A 20,717-nucleotide genomic window follows, 5' to 3' on the forward strand; every position below is an offset into this window, starting at 1 on the left:
ATTGGCAAACTTGGACAACGTGTTTTCCACCCCCTCGTCCAAGTCGCTGATAAAGATGTTGAACAGTGTAGGCCCCAGGACCAAGCCCTGGGGGACCCCACTATTCACATCCTGCCAGGTCGAGTACGACCTGTCCACCACCACTCTGGGTGTGCCCCATCAGCCAATTTCTGACCCATCCAACTGTGTAGGCATCAACGCCGTGACAGACGGTGTCAAAGGCCTTAAAGTCCAGAAAGACTACGTCCACAGCAACCCCATCATCCAGGAATTTAGACTACGTCCACGACAGCACCATCATCCAGGGATTTAGTTACCTGGTCATAAAAGGCCATCAGGTTGGTCTGGCAGGACCTGCCTTTGATGAACCCATGTTGGTTTCCCCTAGGCATGATCTCCCCTGCTGGTCCCTCACAGATATGATTCTTGATAATTTTTTCAAGGATTTTCCCCAAGACTGATGTGAGGCTTCTGGGCCTATAGTTTCCTGGGTCCTCCTTTCTTATAAATGGGGACCACATTAGCTAGTTTCCAGTCTCCGGGCACCTGGCCCGTGGACCATGATCACTCGTGCAGCCGGGCCAAGGGCACAGCAATGACCCCTGCCAGCTCTCTCAACACCTGTGGGTGGGGGGCATCAGGGCCCACAGATTTAAAAACATCCAGACCCTTGTTGATCAGACCTTTCTCTGGGACAGCATGAGAAACTTGTGAGAAACAGAGGTGTTATAGACAAGCCACTGAGAAGAAGACTACTTTTAGCTTTACTTGCCCGTGTTAAAAAAAACTTGAATATTTTATTACTTTATTAATATAAAGTAAAGATGAAGTGATACCTGGTAGTGAAGTTCCTAATTGGATTCAGTTTTATCCTGATAAATCTCTTCTGGCCAAGAGGGCTGTCACCGAGAATTCATTCTAATGCAGTATCTTTCTGAATCTGAAGAGGAAATTGGAGGGTTTGGCTTGTCTAAAAACTTAGTTACTATCGGAAAGGTACACAGACTTAAGGAGATTAGTTTATTGCAAGAATTTTCATGACTTAATCTGAAAATAACTAATGAAGGGGTGTTGTAGTGTTATAACAGAGCTGTGTTTCTCTGTGGTAGGGTAGTGGTCTCTCTCTCCATTCTTAATGTAGAGACAGTCAAGGAGGATGATACCCTGCATCTGATAGCTGTTTAACTGCTGTTTTGAAGTCCTTGCCACCACCATTAGCTAAGTGAGTTTTGTATTAAAAAAATAAATAACCTTCCTTCTATGCCCCACCCATCACTTTATTTTACTGATATTCGAGATGAGTATTAGATTAGAGACTTTTAAGGCAAGCCATACAAGGAAAGTCTGAGGGACTTGGGCCTCTTCAGCCTAAAAAAGAGAAGGCTGAGAGGGGACTCAGCAGCAGCTTACCGCTACATCAGGGGAGTACATCAAGGACTACCACTACAACTGTTCACCAGGGCACCCGAGAGGAAAAGCAGGAGTAATGGCCACAAACTCCTGGAAGATCGATTCAGGCTTAATGCTAGGAAAAACTTCTTCATAGTTAGGGTGTCCAGACTAGAATAAGCTCCCTCCAGAGGTGGTGCAATCACCTACCCTGGAAATCTTCAAGAGGAGACTGGGCGGTCACCTTGCTGGGGTCACCTGACTCCCAGTTACCTTTGCTGCTTGGTGCATGGGGGCTGGATCTTGCAAGGTCCCTTCCAGCCCCTTACAATCTATGAATCTAATAATCTATTATTAAGTAACATTCAATTGAGCAATAAATCAATGTGCAATTTGGTAGCGTGATATAGTAGAAAATTTCTGCCCAGCTTTCTGTTCCCCATCTCTTCCTGAGGCAGACTGAAGGGGGAAAGACTTTCTGAATGTTTGAAATAATTTTGAGTTGGGAAATAAATACATCTAGTTTTATGGTTTAAATTTATTCTCAAAATACTGAATAATATTTTAATGAACCCAAAAAAGGAAAAATTGCATAGAAGTAATGTTTCACAATTTTTTATGCTACTTTAGTGTTATGGAAATCATGACCTAGCAGAGCAAGAGTGATCAATGATTTAATTTCACTAATCCAGACAGTTGCTTAGAGAAACAAGGAATGGGAAAAATAAAAAAATTTTTTTCCAGAGGTGCTTATTTAATCTTTTCATCTGCATTATTCTACTTGGAAAAATCTTACTGTTCATGTAATATTAGGGAACAGGAGGTCAGCAGTTCAACTTAATTGTCAGCATTTTATGGACCATATAAAGTAAAATCCCCTGAAAAGTGGTAATAGGGCTTCCCAAGGGATTAACAATAAAATAGAGCAATTGTATGGCAGAGCTGTGCCCTTCCATGTTAGATCAAGGTTAAATCCTTAAATGTAAAGTCTGTGTTCTTTGTTTTTACAATCAGTGAATAGTACTATTGCATCTAGCAATACTGAATTAAAACTGAAGAAAAATTAACTGAGGAAAAGTAGATTGGAATCAGATGATTTTAAAGAAGTGGAAACTACTAGGTTGTGTCTACATGTGTGTGGACATATGTTACCGTGGGGACAGCTAGCAGCAGGACATCTTGTGCTGCTGCTACTTGTCCCCAGGGAGCGCCTGTGCCATCTGCCCTCTGGCGTGTGGCAAGTTACCCCGGGTGAGGTAGGGGAGGCTGAGGCCTGCACTGGGCTGGCCCTAGCAGCCTTCCTTAGGGTCCTGAGGGCCTCCTGGGGCTGCAGCAGTGGTGATCCTGCCACTTGGAGCCTGGCTGGCAGCCAGAATGTGGCTCCAGCCAGCCAGGCTCCGGCTTTGGGTGATGCATGCTGTCCCTGTGTATGCTTTCCCCTTTTTCGGTTTAATTTTTGGTGTGGGTTTTTTGACTCGGGATGTTCTGGGGGTCAAAAAACCGCCCTCACGCTCCTACCCTGCAGTGCAGAGAACACCTGAATATGCAGCATGTGGCACCAAAGGCATGTGCGATGCCACATAGCGCATGGCTGCGCTCATCTGGACACAGCCTTAGTGTTTAATAAAATCTTGCCAGTAAGGGAAGGGCTCTTGAACACTTCATAGAATTTACCATATGCTGTTTTATAGCTGTCTTCTAAATTAGCTTCTAGATTATTTTGCTACTTCAGCTTTTTAATTTAAGATGAACAGAAACATTGTTCTGCATAAGGGTTAATAGTGTTACTGTAGGTGACATCAGCATACAAGCAGCAGTAAGTCTAGTGTTTATATTCTAGCAAATTTGCTCTCTCAAAACATGTTTAACATTTTTTCCCTTCTAATTTTTTAAACTCCATTTTGTATAGCTTATGTTTATAATATTTTTATCTGCTTTCATATCCCTATTCTAGTCTTTTTTTTTTTTCTGTTCTTTTCTCCTTTCTTGTTAGGAGCCACACAAATCTTCATACATCTAATGCTAAACCTTTCAGCTTGCATGTCTAGTTTCTTTTTGCTTTTAGTACTTTTCCTGAACTCCCCTGCCTTCTCACTACTTGTTTAATTTTCATACATTTTATGAATTGATACTGATGCATATATGCTGTCAGCACTGAAAAATGTAGTAGTAGAGTGGAATGGAGTGGTAGTTATCTCAAACACCTAGCTTGCCCTCATCTATCACAGGGGAAACAGTAGCCATATTGATTGCTGGTTCTTAAATGAATATTGCCATGTTGAGGCTCTTCTGTAGATGAAGAGTTTTGTATAGAGACAGCCAGAAAAGATCATATTACTTTTTTGCGGTGTGCGTTGTCAATAACAATAACTTTTGGCAAAAAGGATACCTAAACTTAACAAATTTTATATAATAAAGTTTTATATAATAAAACCATATGACTGCAAAAATTCCTCCCTATAGCTTAGTACTTGCTGTTTGCTCTTGTGATATTATCATTGATGTCATTCTTCGGCCTCCAGGGTGTCTTCCAAGGTGGAGAGAATCTGAAATGCTAACATAAAGGGGAAAGTAAAAGTATTCCCCCCGACTTAGTGATCCAGTCCTGGCCAGATCTTGGTAAACTTTCTTTTCCCATTTACACAAGTGACCAGACTACTTTCAGCATCACGGTGAGGGCTGTTTTAACAACTTTTCAGTTGCAAATAATTTTCCCAGCATAGACATGTATTGCTTTTAATGTGTCAATAAACTTAGAATCTTCATTTATAATAATACCTGCTGATTTCTGTAGAATATTATTTGTAATAGTTGAAATATAATTATATGACAAGACAAGAAAGAAGATTGTTTGCTTTATAATACATGGAAATATCCTTTCTTTTGGAGTAAGACATCAAAAGACTTTAAAACTCTTAGCTTACTGAAATAACTGAGCCCTTAATAAATTAGGGGAGGGAGTATTTCATGTTTTGTATTTTAAAGGATGTCACATCTAGTAAACATTGGCATTTTGAAAAGTCTTTACCAAGAAACTTTTTTGTCATAGAAATACTGCTTATGTCTATAAAAATGAAGTTTTAAGTTTGGGAGTTAAGCACATTTGAAGGTCACATCATCTGATGAAAGTAATTCCACCACTTGTAAATCAGTTTTTTTCACAAGCTGCTATAATAAACCACTATCATTCAGGGTGGATCTTACAGGTTGGGAGGCTCCTGAAAAACCCCTTCTGTGCAAAATGATCGGAATGACGGATCCTCAGGAGTGAGATTTTTTTTTTTTTTTTTATGAAGGGCTTTTCAGTAGATGAGTCTTAAGTACCTTATCTATTGCTATGATTTTTTTAAGTAACCTTAAAATGGTAGTGGTGCATTCCATTGTTTCCAGCAGTCGCTTTGCATTTGGTCTGAGATTTTTATTTTTATTTTATTTTATTTGTCCTGCCAATGCTGTAAAAACAGCTTGGGAATTGGAAGACAAGCTATGTTCTTTCTAGCTTACACTTCATTAAAATGTTGCTGATGTATACTGTATGTAGTATATATTTTTAACCCTAGTCTGATGATTACAGTTTGCACCCATGACTGTGTGATCTGAAAATTTCCTAAAGTTTTAGATTAGAAATCTACAATTGAGGTTGTTGGAATGGTCCATCCTACAGTCCCAGAGGCAGTTCATTGGTTAAAAACAAAACAAAACAACTCCTTTAGTTTCGCCCTCTTTAAAAACAAATAGTAGGGGCTTTTTTGTTTTCTCTGATGAGAAGTTCTAACATCTTGGTGCTGTTGCTGTTGAAAGCCTTTCCAATTCCTTTCATCATCTTCACCCTTGAGGCTGGCAACCTCATGGTGTCAAAAGAACGTTGTTACTAAGGAAGATCATTGTCACCAGCATGCCTGATCTAGCGTGTTAAAGGTTGGTTCCTTACAGGATCTTGAGGTTCAGGACCGTGACCTTAAACTCACTTAGTTTTCAGTGGGGAGCAAGTGTGTAGTGAGTAGAGCACAGTGGATATGTGCTCTCAGTGGCTGATATTGAAAACAAAGTAAGCCCATTGCATTCTGGAATAAGTTAGTCTTCCAGTGTTGGATGTACTCATCCTTGAATAAAGTGATCACTAAAATATGATCTTCTAGTCTAGGGCTGTCCAACTTCTTAGTGACTGGGGGTTGCATGCCAGTGTGGGCTACAAGCTAGTGTGTCCCCCCCCTACAGCATTTCCCTCCCTGCCCCTTGCCTTATTGTGTGCATGGTTACTTTTCTGCATCACATCGCACTTTGGGCACTGATACCTCATTACCTCCTTTAGTTCTCTCGGCCATACCGTGGGCTTGCCTGGCACAGCAGGCTGGAGGGCCACTTAATAATTGCCTACCCCTGATTATTGATTCATTGGGCACTTTTACACATGCTCCAGGGCTGGCAGGGTGGCACTTTAATTAAAACTGCTCCGAGAACTGCTTTAATTAAAGCACTCTAACATCTGTATCCGCATCCCCGCACTTAAAAATGGCGGCAGGGCACTTGAACTGAAGCTCATTCAACGAGCTGTAGTTCAAGTGCCGCCGCTACTGTTTTTAAGTGTGATGGCACCAGTTCATGAGATGCAGGAGGTTACTGAAGCATGGCAATTAATTGAGTCTTCTCCAGTGCGCTGGAATTCCAGCCTCAGTGTTTGTATATAGGCACTCATTTACACTAAGAGCTTTTTTTTTCCCCCCCCTCCTTTTTTTTTTTTTTTAATGATGACCCTAAATTCACCTTTGCTTTCTGGAGAAGAACACAAGCAGAACCTTCTTTTTTTCCTTTCCTTTTCTTAAATCTTGGCCAGACATTAAGTTAGTTGGAAATAACAGATATAGATGAAAAGTAGAACTGGATTTTGTTTGCATACTACTGACATTTTAAATCATGGTGTGTCACAATTCCAATTTTGGCATTACTTTAGGTGATGTACAAGACAGAAGAGAATCTAGCTCAGTTTCCCCTCACTGAGTTCTCTTTGTGGTGCCAACAGCAGTAGTAATACCTTATTTTTGTCACTATAGTTGGCAGATAGACTTATAAAACTTCTAAATAGAAATAATCTGTTGAGTAATAGTGGCATTTTACACAGTAAGTTTTCAAGTCAAAGTTGTATTTGAAATAAGGGAAAAAAGCTGCATATGTGGATAGATGACAGTGGCAGATTAGATTATATGATAGGTTCTATATAGAATATAATTATGCAGTCCATCAAAATTTACCAATTATTTTTTGTTTTTCAAAAACTGAGAACAAAAAGAAATCTCCAGTCATGCCCATAATCTTAAAAGTGTGGACAAAGCATCACAGGTAAAGTGACACCTGCCAATTTACCCTGAGACAGCTTTGTGAGATGCTCTTGCATGTAATGTATAACGAAGTACACATGATAGATTAGTTTGTCTGTTTCAGTCTGAAGTCTGTTTAGTGAATGAGAATTTGTTTGTAATGTGCTGTGCCTTTGCTTTTTGGTTTATTGGACCATGGCATCTAGGTAGTGTTAGTAGAGACTGTTTTGGACTTTAACAGGGGTATAGGTTGTAGCCATGTTGGTCTAAGGGCATAAGCAGACAAGGTTCTTTGGGTAAATCTAATATTTTTTATTAGATCAACTCACAGAGTTGGAAAATTCTTATTTGCAAGCTTTTGGGCATAAATCCTCTTTGTCAGGTTAAGGAAGCATCTGCAGTTAGTGTGTGTTCTTCCTGGATGGAATGAATAGTAAATAGTAAGGAATAGGAGAGAATAACAATAAATAATAGAATAGTAAAGAAGCCAGAGGCTCACACATACCCGCCTCTGGCTTCTTTACTCAGCTGCTTTTTTTTGAAGAAAGATCAAGTTAATATTATCTGTTGTGGTAAAAATTATGGCAGATATTGGGAAAAGATTCAGTGAGGTAGTGAGCTTCTGCTTTGTTGCTAGATGGAAACTGCAATTCCTTCCCTTTTCCCATGTCATTTTAAATGCTTCCTTACCTGAAAACTACCTCCCTTAAAAAATAAAGGTCTCTGCTGCCTCCTGTATGCCAAAAATGTAGCCCATGTGCATCTGAGTGTCAAAAGCCCAAGCTATATACTACTTGCCTGTTAAACTATTGCTGACGGTTTATGAAACACAGAGATTGCAGTGCAAAAATCTGATGCTGACATTTTGTGGACCGAGTGAATTAACTGAATCTAGTATAAAATTAAGTAGCATGATGGGTTTCATGGTAATGATGCTGGGGGAAAATGACTTTAGGAGTAGGACTTTAGGATTATATAGGACCATGGGGACAATTTGTGTAGTATTTCACATGGATATTTTATATGTATAAATGAAAAAATTAAGTTGGGGAATGCAGAAGGACTATAGTCAACTTTTTAAAAAGAAATTGCACTTTATTAAATTAGCACAATAGGGAGAGTTCTGCTTTTTTGTCTTGCTCTTCCATCTCTCTCTCTCTCTCTCTCTTCAAAGCCATATTTAGTGCACAAAACAATCTAAAAACTTTTCTGTGCTCTAATGGAGCCACACAGAAATACGTTGCTTCAGAAGTAGAGCTGAGGTTTCCTGTTTGCAGTTGTTATGTTAGCACAGGATGCAAGTGCTATAGTGTGGTTGCAGTTATACCAGAGATGTTGGTGTCAGATATATTGAAGCGCTGAAGAAAGAAGCAGATATTGGTTAAATTGTTGTAAAGCATCTGTTTAAAAAAAAAAATAAAAAAAATTAAACCTTTTCCGCAACAATACTATTAAACAATGGAAAACTGTCACAGGAGGGAGAATACCTCTTCAGCGTGTGTGTTTTCTCCTGGCACTTAAGCAGCAGAATTTCTTTAGATAGTGTAGATTTGGATGATTAGTAATTACAGTGACAAATTCAAAGGAGAAGAGTGAGAATTCTGTCACAATTTAGTAGCAGTCATACTAGAAAGAACATTTTAAGTGCTTTTGGTATTAAAGCAAAGTAACTACAAAGGGATGGAACATCTCTTCTATAACATTAAGCTCACTAACGGAACAGACATGGCAGGGTTGCATCTTAGACTCATGGTTCAGAGGCATAAGCTTTTGTAGGCTACACTCTACTTGGTCAGAGTATATCAGTGGGGTATGCCTGCTGTACAGGAGGGTACGGCAGAGGCTCACCCTTTATGTGGCATGCAGCCCAGGGGGAATGTGTGGCTGCTCAGAAGTTGGAAAGCCTTGGGCTAGATGATATTGATTGTAGCCTTTTGTGCCTTTAAAAATCTATGAATAACGCATAGTAATTATGTTCATTACATGACAGTTTACAAAAGCTGAAAACAAGTAATAGTAGAGGGTGGTAGTGAGCCTGATTTGCCTGAAGTCAAGCAGCAGACAAATAATATCTAGTCAATATGGATTACATTGGGTTTTTTGTATAATTTTATTTTTTTTATTAGAATGTCTTTTAGGAGCAAGTCAAATGTCCTACAGGAGTCTATTCACCTTTATCGATCAAACTTTTGATCCAATCAAAAAATACCCAGTTTTTCTGATCTGTCCTCCATAAACAAATTTGAAAAAGCATGCTGCTAGTTAATTCTTCAGTGAATTGTGTCCCATATAAGTTTTTTCCATCATTTTGCATGAAATCAGTGCCAGGCTTACAGTCTACTAGTTAACAAGGATATCCTATTTACTCTTTTGAGATATTGGTACATCACTGGATCTTCCTCAGTCCTCTAGAAATTCCCCAGGATTTCAACTTTTGTTAAAAATAGTATAAAAAATGTAGAGAGTTCTTTGGCTAATCATTTTTAAAAATGTTTTTAGGTGAGTGTTTAAAAGGTCTTGTAGCTTTAGAAAAGGTTTAATTGCTGTTTACCACCTTTCATTTGTTACTCATGGACAGTAAAATATTTTAGCACTACAAGGTAGGGCTGTCCAAGCCTGTGGGCCCCCATGCAGCTGTTATTCTTTTCATCACTCTGGCTGCAGCAGCAGCTGGGCTGGGGCTCTAGGCTCTCTTCCCCCCTCCCCCCGCCCCACCTCAGCTTCCTCTTCCTGCCCCCACCCCAGGTGGTGGGATGGCACAGCCCCTGGTTCTGGGGGTTCTGGCAGTCTGGAGAGCCTGTGAAGTGCAGTACAGTGAGTGAGCCTGCAGCTAGGGAGCTGTGTGAGGCAGGGTGCCTGCCCACACGTGGAGGCTAGAGTTGCTGCCCATGCCACATGCAACCTGGGGAGCCCAGGGGTCACACGAGTCTTGGCCTTGATGTTAGGGCCTTTGAGGCTTGCAGTCCTCACCCAAGTAAAGTTGGACAGTCCTGCTGTAAGTCATCTTGCTATTTCCAAATACAAGGACAGAAATGTTTATTAACACTTCTGTCTTCTCGGCATCATGCTTGACAAATTTAACATTCTCTCTCTAGCATTGGACCTGTTCTATGGTTAAGATTTTATTTGTTCTTGATGCAGATAAAGCATTCCTTCTGGCTGTACTTAACCCTAATGGCCTAAGATCTTTTTCTTTGATATCTTCACTCTTCCTTTCCAGTTTTTTGTATTTCTTTATTGCTGATCTGTACTCCTTGCTGTTACCTTTCATCCCTTCTCCTTGAATAGGATAGCTGTTTTAGCCAAAGAAGCCTCCTTTTGTAATTGCAGAATGATGCGGCTGTCATAAGTCTAGTAGATCATTATCTCCAAATTAATGTATTATTTGTTCAAATTAAGTACCCAGATGTACATTTGTAATGTACATTTTTATGTCCAAATTAATATTTTTATTTCTACTTAGTTTCACTCTTGTGCCCAGTTTTGAGAAGCTGTCCTATACGTGCGCTCAGGGTTTTGTATTACTGGTGTGAGTCTATTCCGTTTGCACCTGCTGAGTCACCATTTTTTGGTTTAACAGTCAATTCTTTATCTATTCAAGTAAGACCTAATATAGAATTACCCCAAGTTTGTTGCAAAGCTACTTGGTGTAAAAATAGATCTATAATTTTGAGGAATTCCAGGATATTTTTTATTCATCTTGGCACATGTCCTCCACCATGTACACCTGAGAGAAATTTCCAATGACAACAAAATTTTTGGTTTTGTGTGTTTCAGATAATGTTCAAAGAGATGTTAATCCAGGGTTCTTGATGTGACTTCTTAGCCTATAACCGTTTCCTAGTAGGTTATATCTTATGTAGTTTATCAATTTTGTTGCTTCATAGGCATTCTGGGTCCTGTCTTTCTGAATTGTCAGTGATTCTGAATTATGTAGTGACATCTTTGATGTTAAAATCTAAACTTGAAACCGCTCTGTCCTAGACTGGGTAGAACAGGTGCTGTTAACTTTGCAGTCATGTGAATGTTCTTAAATATTCACATCTCCAACTTCGGAGCTTAAAGCTTTTCTTAAGATTTCTGAGCTGACTGCCCTAAATTTGATTCTTTCATTACTTTTTGTTTTAGCATGTTTCTAATTTGGCCCTCAAGGATATCTTTCTGTTCCTTCAAGAATTGGGGGGGGTGAGGGGAAGGGAAGGAATTTTAATTAATTATAATTATTCAGCTGGAATGTTGATGCATCTTGATGTGGGGGGGAGGGGTTGTATATATTTTTCTTTAGAAGGTGGCCAAAAATGATAACTGTTAGTCTTAAATAACAATCTTTTCTCTCTTCAGTATCTTGTTTCATAATAACTACTTTGGTAAAATACCATTCTGCTCATGTAGTAGAAAATATTTTGTAACAAACCTCAGTTGTAGTAGTATGCTCCAGGAATTCATAAATTTATTCATAAGGCAGATTACCTTTGCAGTTGCATGTCGTCTCTGTGACAACTTTATCAACTGCTTACACTTGTTTTGTAGGAACAGGACCGTAAGAATTGCCCTATAAAGTTTGGCCTGTTATCCCTTCACTCAGCAATGGCTCATATTTGGGATTTCAGAGGACGATGCAGAATCCCAATAATAGAACATGAAGCAGTGCTTGCTAGTAGGGAAGTTAATTAAAAAACCGTCCATGTTAGTGATTGATTTATGTCCTGGAGTGCACAAATTTTTAACCTATCTTGTGTAACTGTAGGTGTCCTGTTGAGTGCCCTTGTGCCAAGTACTGAGCAGTTTGATTCCAGTTCATAAGAGTAATTTAACACATTTATTTAATTTTAATGTGAATATTCCCATTACTAATGGGACAGTGCACTACTTACATTTTCATTGGACTGTTTCCTTGAGATGGACAGAATGTTCAGCACCTTCTAGTGTGAGCTCATTATTGCAGGTGTAATATGAGAGGAGGTAAATTAGAGCACTTAACTAATGCATGAAATAGATATGGAGACTGTAAGTCATGTTTTTGTTTTAGTCTGCCATCTAAACTAAATGGTCTTAATTTTTTCAGTGGGCTCTATTTAGGCTGTTGGGTTTTTTAGATGAAATGATCAGGACTATATGCAGTTATAAAGTTCAGGGCACACCGTCATTCTTTTATGAGCAAATGTAATATTTTTCAGTAATTGTTTGATCCAAACCTTTTTTTTTTTTGACATGCATTTAAAGCCATTCTTTCATTTGTCTCTGTTTCATGCAGTCTACTTGCAGTGAAGTAGAACTCAGTATGTATGATGTGTAGTTTAATTGCCCATGTGCTTATCTTCATAGGATTTCTTTTTTCATAGTACTGTATATTTGGTACACTTTATGATCATCTGTCATAGTCTTTTGTAATCATAACTAATCTCAGTAATTTTAAGATGTTCCGTGATTTTTGTTGGCTTGTGCAAGAAATTAAGTTGCAGTTTTGTAATGAAGAATTTTGAAATACTCTCCTTTTGGTTGCTTCTATGTATAGTGACCCATCTCCTGCCTATTTGACTACCTGCAAGCAGTTTACATGCTACAGTTTGGGAAGTGTTTGTCTTCACTTTTAAACTAAATGTCAGAGGTTTTGGGTTTTGTCACTGAGACTGTACCCTGAACAAGTCATTTACCCCAGGTTAGATGACATTGTACACAAACCAGAATAAGTTATTGGAAACTCATCTATACCCGTAACAAATAGAAGTTCAGCATACAACCAGTGTATATCTGTAATAGAACAGAAGTTTGGTGCACAGAGACCAGATTAAAAATGGACCTCCTACCTCCCCACCACCAAAGGATGAATGTATGTTCTGCTTGCTCTACTGATCTAAACTATGCCACTTACAGAAAACCACATAACTTAAATCGATTCCATCTGAGCCTTTTTGAATGTCCGTACCTAACCTTAATGTCTCTCAAACTGTTTCACATCTGTAAACTTGAGTTAATTATTGTGCAGATGTCTTGGCTGATTTTTCACACGTTAGCGCTCTCTGAATTCTGCAGTTGCCATACAAGTATGCTGTTTTCTTCAGGTCTCAGTTGTCAGCTTGTTTTGATCTGTGCAGTGGAGGGCTAAAATAGCTGTTTTCTTTTGTGGCAGTTACTTTTGAGGGGGCTATTGTGTGCCTGTGACAAGAACCTCTGGTACTATGTGCTTAATTGAAATAAGTAGAGTTGTTCATAAGATATATCCCCCCCCCGGCCAGATTTTCATATGAATGGTTAAAGTTCCTGTTCACAGGGGTTTTTTATCCCTTGAGTTTCATTTTGAGTTTGATGCTCAGATGAACCCGGAACGAACTCACTCATTTACAGAATTTCCCTGATTTTTACCTCATCTTGCATCTAAACCATAAATCTGTTGAAATAGTTTCAAATGTATAAAAAGGCAAAACAGAACAACAACCTCCCTCCCCCCCCAAATTGCCAGTTAATTTCTAAATGGAAATGACATATCTCCATGCAAACAAGGTTTCAGAGCTCAAAGGAGGAGTTTCAGGTAATGAACCAGCTATATAAATAACTCTTAATGGTAGCAGAATTGCACCATGAGCATGGTTGCTTAAAATTAAAGTGTATGGAGTAGGGGTAGAATAATTATTTGAATCCAACATTTCCAGAAGGATCCCTCCTGTGGGACTTGAAAAATTAATCAAATGAATGCCAGTCGTGTTTATATTAAGATCTCTTAACAGCACAGGATGCAATTGCAGGAACATTACTGGCTTAATTTTCCTGGAGGTTAGATGCTTGGGACAAAATTTCTCCACAAAATGTTTTTCCAGTTCTCCTCAAGAACCTGATTTTCTAAGCATAACTGCATAATAACAGTTACACATTGTGAACATACAGTTATAGGTATATGTGTCTATATATAGTTACATATGTTACATGTATTATTATATAACATTTTAATAATTTTATATAATTAGTGAATGTAGACATGCATATGTGCATGCACACACATAATTAACATATACTAATACTGCAGGTACTGTATCTGACTGATATGGAGGGTTTTAAGTTGTGTGTGTAAGAGATGTATCATGCACACATGCATAACTTAAAACCCTCCATATTGGTCAGACAAATACCTGCAGTATTAGTGTGTGTGTGTGAGTACGTACACACATGAAACCCTCCATATCAGTTATATGTACGGAACCTGTAGTATTAGTTATGAAAACAAGGACCACATGGCTTTGATTTTTTCCACTTAAAGAACAAGGAGTTTACTTTTTTTATGTTCAATCTCTCACTTTTTACTAAAGGTTTTTTTTTTTTAATTAGTCTTCTTTCGAAAGATTAAATGTCAAACAGTATCATGAATAATTTTCTACTCGGCTCTCACTAAATAAACTAGAATGCCTAGTCTTATAAAACAAACAAACAGGTATTTCTTTCTCAGTGGTTCTTCAAAGATCATGTATACTTCTGGTTTTCACTAACCTTCCTAGCAATGTTAACTTCAGTCATTCTTTCAAATGAGACTTTCTAATTGCCACAATAGAGTCAAGCTAGGGACAGACATTATACATAAACTAGTTTGTGACCAGAAACTTGTTTAAATCTAACAGAACAGAAGTTCAGTGCACATAAACCAATTTGAAAATGGCTGAAACCAGTTTGAAATAAACCTGGTTGAATGTAGTATCAGACTTAACTGATTAGGGTCAAACCGGTTTATGCAGTGTCCATCCCAAATGTCTTCCTGGTTTAAGTTTAAATGAGGTACCCCAGCATCCCGGCATGCTTTCTGAGCTGGGGGATGCTCTCTGCTCCAGAGAGCTGGGCTGGCCCTACCTCTCTGCTCTCTGGCTGCAGCTCTAGCAGAGACTGCAGGCACAGTAGTGCCTGCCTGGCTTCCCCTTCCTCTCTCTCCTCCCCCTCACCACTCCCTGCTCAATTAGCTCCCTCACCCCCCTTTACACAGACTACTCTCAGCATTAGCTAGCATGCTACATGCTGACTATGGTTTGTGCTGTGGGAGACGGGACAAAGGCAAACAGGACTGTGTCAGCTTAGGGTTTTTGGAGCTAATCAGCAGGTAGCTGGTAATGTCCCTTTGTTCATTCCTAGGAAAAGCTGTTTAAGAAAAACTTGAACTAATGGATAGAGGCTATTGTGTTCTTAATGGGCTGATAAACACTGTGTTAGGGGTGATAAACACTGTGTTATCAACTCCCTGCTGGGGGAGGATCCCTCTTTAATCAGAGCATCCTGCCTGGGCCTGGCCATGCCCTGCCTCAGCTCAGCATTGTGGAACGGAAGGGAGGGCTGCTCTAGCGTGCCTCCCACCCCCAGCTACTACCCTGAGCTACTGCAGGCATGTGCTTGCATTTCTTCAGTCCAGAGGGGGATGCATGGACAGTTACAAACTGGTTTAGCCTAACCAGGTTAAACTAACCTGCAAAGATTGAATCAGTTGAGGCTTTTTGAGTGTTTGTCCGTAGCCTAACAGAGATGGTTTTCTTCTGCCCAGTGGCTAAATGTGCTAAATTAGCTAAAGAAGCAACCATCCTGAGTTCAGAACACCTATTGGAGTGGCTTCAAAGTTGCTCTTAATGAGTTTAAGGTTTTAAAATAATTGTTCGTAGAAAAACAGTATCAGCATTCAAGAAATTAAGCTATAGCTCCTACACTATGCAGAGAAGAGAAAAATGGGTCTTTTTTGTAGCAGTGTAGAATGTATACTTTAGTTTATCAGCTATACATGGAACTTATTTAAAATGCTTATAAAATGCATGAAAATGTCTTCGGAAGTTTTACTGTCTTTATATTGTCTTCACTTGTTTCTCATTTATTTAGGTAATGAACCAGCTACATAAATACTTTCCAAAATGGTATCAAGACTGTACCAAGAGTATAGCTGCTTCATATGAAAGTGTGAGGTGATTTAACTTTCAGTAATAACTTTTTGAAAAGGTAGTAATATCATCACATACCATATAGTTCCAATTAGAATTTGACCCTGCACATAAAGTTGACCCCATGTTTTTATGTTCAATTTTAGCAAAAACAGGGTTTTTTTCCTGGATGTCAGTAATTACAGATGAAGACCTTGAAGTGCTATTGACCTTTCAAAATCCTACAAGAAAATCAAATAATAAAGGATAGAATTCAAAACGTTAAATTCATGAAAGAATAAGAAAAACTTAAATGTCAGAAAATCTGATTTGAGATTCTTATTGCATGTACAAAATACTGCAAGTTAAGGTGGTTGAGGGGCCCAGTTATAGGTTTCCCCTGTGTATAAATTGAATGTTATTTTTGTGGCTTGGGGTTGGGGAAATCCTGGCTTGTAATCTGAACAGTATGAGCTGGGTTTGTTTGGGTTTTTTGGTTTTTTGTTTTTTTTTTAATTAGGTTGAATTATTTCTCCAAAATTTACTGCTTCTAAGCAAACTGACTGGGAATCTTTTTACAGAAAGGGATAACTGAATTATAAATATTTTTAAAGAATTCATGAGGAGACGTATATGAAGTCAGTTTAAGAGACCTGGCACACAGATATAGATAGAGACAGATATAGAGATACACCTGTGTGAGAGTACACAGAATATACAGCTCCTTATCCTAGCACTGTAGCTTTCAAATTAGATACGAAACAATGTGAACAGTCTTTTTTCTTACACCATTCAATCAGAAAAAGTTCCATTGGTCTAGTTTTCAACTGCTCTTTAAGTTATAATCCTTCACCCTTTTTTTTCTTCTATTTAATGGCTCTCTAAAACAGGGACAAGCAACCTGCAGCCCATGGGGCAGATCTGGCTGACATCTGCATCTTATTTAAAGACATGCTAGAAGGAGGGTGGGAAATGGTAGCCCACAGTGCTGTCCGGGTTGCAAGCTGTGGCCTGTGTTTGCAAAGCATTGCTGACCTTTGCTCTAAAAGATTTTTTTTTCCTTTGCAAAATAATATGGTGTGAACAGATCCCTATTTCATTCTATATTAATACATGATTAGCACTTCTATAAGTTTGATATTCCAAAGCCAGTTAAATTCCTTCACATTTAACCACATAATTTGTGTTTGTATAGTAGTGATAATATATTTTCAAAATTAATTTCAAATATGTTAGATCAGTTTGTATCATTTACATTTCAGTGTTTTCCTCTTTAAATGAAAATGAAATGTTTAAAATACTGTCCTGATTTGAAATTTGTATAGTGGTCGTATCTTACCATGGAAAGTCTGTCAGAAGGCTTAATTATTCATGATCCTAGTAATACTACAGCTATATTTACCTTTTCTCTAGACAAATATTCAAGAGGAAAAATATCCCTTTGGTTTCTGTTTGTATGGAATCTGTAGATTATTGAAGAATCAGAAGTAGCATTACCATTTGAATCAGTGATAGTCTTCCTTTGTAAGATTTATTCAGTGAATACCCTTTTTTTTTTTTTTTTCTTAAAATCATTAAGAGCTGGAAATCTTGAAGACTTTTCTTGTGTAGAAGTAAAGACATTAGAAATTTTGCACCTCTTTAGAACCTAAAGCACTGTTACAACTGAATCATCCTAATACAGTAGATAAATGCCAGTGTAGCTTGGGCCTCCAATTCTATCATGAAAACTTTGAGCAGGAGGTCTGAGTCAGGGCTGTTCAACTTGCAGCCTGCATTCAGCCCTCCAGGAGTTAACCTGTGACCCTCAGGCTCCTTGTCCAGGCACTAAACTCCTTCACTGCTTCAGCTGTTGCTGCAGAAGTCTCTGGGCTCGCCTTCCCTCCTGCATCTTCCACTTCTTACTCCTGCCCCTGGGGGCAGGATAGCACACTCACAATACCAAGGAGGCCCATGGGATCCAGGGACTCTGAGTGATGTAGCAAGAGGGGTGGGTGGGCTGCCTACATCAGGGGTGGGCAAAATGCGGCCCTGGGGGCCGGATGCAGCCCACCAGGCCATTCTATCCAGCCTCCGGGGCCCCTAAAAATTTTAGAAAATTAATATTGATCTGCCCTGGGCTGCCTATCATGTGGCCCTCAATGGCTTGCCGAAACTCAGTAAGCGGCCCTCTGTCCAAAATAATTGCCCGCCCCTGGCCTACATGATGGCATGGTGCAGTCGGGAGTAAAGGTAAGGTGGTTCCTGCTTGCATGCTTTGTGGTCCATTCATTGTATGGGAGGGAGGGCCCCTGGCCTCTCAGAAGTTGGTCAGCCTTGGTCTAAGCCAGGGGTGGGCCAAATACAGCCTGGAGGCCGGATCCAACCTGCCAATTGATTGTATCCATCCCACAGCTACCCCTGCAGCACTCTGCATGGGGCCAAGCCCCACCCTGTGCACTTGCCCTGCATCCACTGACAGCACTGCCCCAGTTCTGGCCAGCAACCGCAGCTTCCTGGCAGGGCTGCTTTGGCTGCTGCTGCAGCCACCTGGGTACTGCTCAGCTCCCCTTGCCTCCAGTGGCTCCTCTTCCTCCTCTGTTGCTTCGGGCAGCAGGTAGCATGGGGAAGCGGTGGCTGGACACCACGTGCCCAGCCAGGTGGGGGGAATCTGCAGCTGGGTTGTTCCTGCCTGGGTGTGTAGCGCTCCAGCTCCACCTGCTTTCCACCCACTCTGCCTGCAGTGCAATGTGCTGCCACCTGTGGGAAGCCGAGTGGGTGGAAAGTGGCCTGAGCTGTGCAGCAGGGGCAGGAGGGAGAGGAAGAATTTCTGGAGGTGAGTGGAGCCAAGTGGTACCGGGGAGCAGTGGGAGCAGCCTCTCCGAGAAGCTGTGTGTGGACTGGGACTGGGGTTGTGCCATCAGCAGGTGCAGGCAGGAGTATGGTGCGGGCTGCCCCAGGTGGGAGCACTGTGGGGGAGCCGCAGGCCAGAATGGGTGGGGAGGAACAGTGGACTGCACCTGTGTCTCATCTCCTGGATGAGCTCTGCATGCATCCCCTGGCCCACTCCCAAGACATGCACCAACCCCGGGCCCCCCCCAGTGCCCAACCCTCCCAAAAAACCCACCTCCCCACCCCACACAATATACAAGAGTAAGACTTTATTTTGAGCTATTATGCAATCACCTCTATATACACTAAAAAACCATAAATCAGGGCAAATTATTTTTTGAAATAAGGTTAAAGTATATTACAATAGATATTTGACTTTTAGTATGTGATTTGTTTCTATCAATAATTTGTTAAAATTTATATTTTCTGAAAGACTGTGTGCAGCCCTTGACAGCTCACCAAAACTTAAGTGGTAGAGCTGTGCGAGATTTCGCTGAGTGTTTTGTTTCGACTCCATTTCAAACTCGAAACAGCGAAATTGAAATGAAACAAAAGACAGGGGAAAGACTGCTCTGATTTTGACATGTGTAGCTGGCCAGTGACTGTGATCCTTCCCTGAGGTCCCTTCCAATCCCAATGTTCTGGGGGAGGGACAGAAAAACAGCTGCATCTTCTCCTTCTCCTTCTTCTCTCGCTCGCTCGCTCGCATGCATGCATACGCACGCACACGCACGCACGCACACGCACACACCATGAGTTTTGCTTGTCAGCCACAGAAGGGGCTATCAGGCACGTTGTTTTCATTCAAATCGGGCAAGAAATGACAAAGTTATAGGCAGTTTCATGTTTCCCCATTATAGTCTATGGGCAAAATGTTGAAACAGCAAAGCCATTTCAATGGAATGGAACAGTGCTTCAAAACAAAACGGAACATGGTCCCATCAAAACAGTGAAATGGAAGTCTAAACAAAATGGTGCTGTTTCGCACAGCCCTATTAAGTGGCATTTCAGTTGAAATAATTGCCCACCCTTGGTCTAAGCCCTGGCAAGATGGCTTTAAACGTTCTAATGCTTCTGCTGTCTTGCTCATGCAGCTGCTCTTTTGTTGGAAAATTTTTGTGAAACACATGTTTTAAAGAGCAAAGTGAATTTACTGGCTTCTAGTGTCTTATATTTGAGAGAGAAGTTTTACCTCCTTATGACGAGTCTTCACTTTTTCCGTAAAACCAAGATAGTGTCATACAAGTTCAGTCAAAGTGTCTGCCTAAAAGTAGGTTTGGACTTCTAGTTATATCATTTAGAGCATCTTACTAAACATTTTCCTTTGAACCATGTGAGGTTTGGAGAGTGTGTGCGCTCCTCAACTTTTATATATTAAGTAACTTCTTTAGTACAAAAAAAATTAAAAATCCTTTCAGAAAGTTGGCTAAACTGTTTCTGTTTGGAAACAGTACCAATGTAGAAAATCTGCTTTAACTCTTTGACCATTCACATGGACCCCATAGACTGAGGCTGTGGTAGGAAGATACTAGATGACCTCCAGGCTCAGAAAAACAAAATATTGAAAGCTTGTGCAGTTGCTGGTGATATTAAAGTATGGCAGTTTGATAAAACCTTTCTTCAGGATTGTTATCTCAGCATGATAACCAGGTTAGACTTTCTTCACTCACGCTGTCTTTCATTCACTTTCATAGTTTCATAGATATTAGGGGCTGGAAGAGACCGTAAAGATTGTCATGTCCAGCCCCACTGCACTTGGACAGGAAAGACTGCTGAGGTCAGATGACCCCAGCAAGATTGATTTCATTCATTTATTTTTAGACTGCTGGTTAATATAGCTAGAGACACAAATGGAGCATGGCTTTGTGTAATAAATAGATTTGAATAGCATCAGCTTTTGAGAACTGCAATTCTAAGGCCCCTATTTACTTTTGTATAATCTGATTAAAGGGACCCAGTTACTCTTGGTTAATGCATATGCTCTTCATTTACTGTAGTCAGAATATGACCATGTTTCAGTTACTAGGTTGAAACCTTGAATTGCTGAAGGTTTTTACAATGATTAGGACAAACCCTTTTATGTCTTTGATTTCAGTCTAGTTGAAAGTTGTAATGCAGAGAAGTGAGGTAAGCATCCTTTTGATTTTGTCATGGCTTTGACTGAGAGAGAACCTAATGGAGCACAAAAATGCTTTTATTTTTAGAAAGGGTGTGATGTGCGACTTACTTATGAAGATTGTAATTAGAGATGGATGAGCTTCAAAAA

The 20,717-nt window shown here is 40.0% G+C and overlaps 1 protein-coding gene across 4 annotated transcripts in view; it reads left to right on the forward strand.

The window, feature by feature from the left end:
* The window catches only part of NCK2 (NCK adaptor protein 2), a 125,248-nt gene that overhangs the window by 58,908 nt on the left and 45,623 nt on the right, over window positions 1-20,717 (forward strand). The window contains exon 3 of one of the 4 annotated variants that reach the window (XM_006029064.3): window positions 15,543-15,625. The exons of 2 other annotated variants lie outside the window; for them this stretch is intronic. The gene's annotated coding sequence lies outside the window, so the exon portion shown is untranslated. The remainder of the gene's footprint in view (window positions 1-15,542; window positions 15,626-20,717) is intronic. One more of the 4 variants, XM_025210521.1, reaches the window with a different exon arrangement.

Source organism: Alligator sinensis, unplaced genomic scaffold (genome assembly GCF_000455745.1).
Source record: "Alligator sinensis unplaced genomic scaffold, ASM45574v1 scaffold335_1, whole genome shotgun sequence".
Lineage (NCBI taxonomy): Eukaryota > Metazoa > Chordata > Crocodylia > Alligatoridae > Alligator > Alligator sinensis.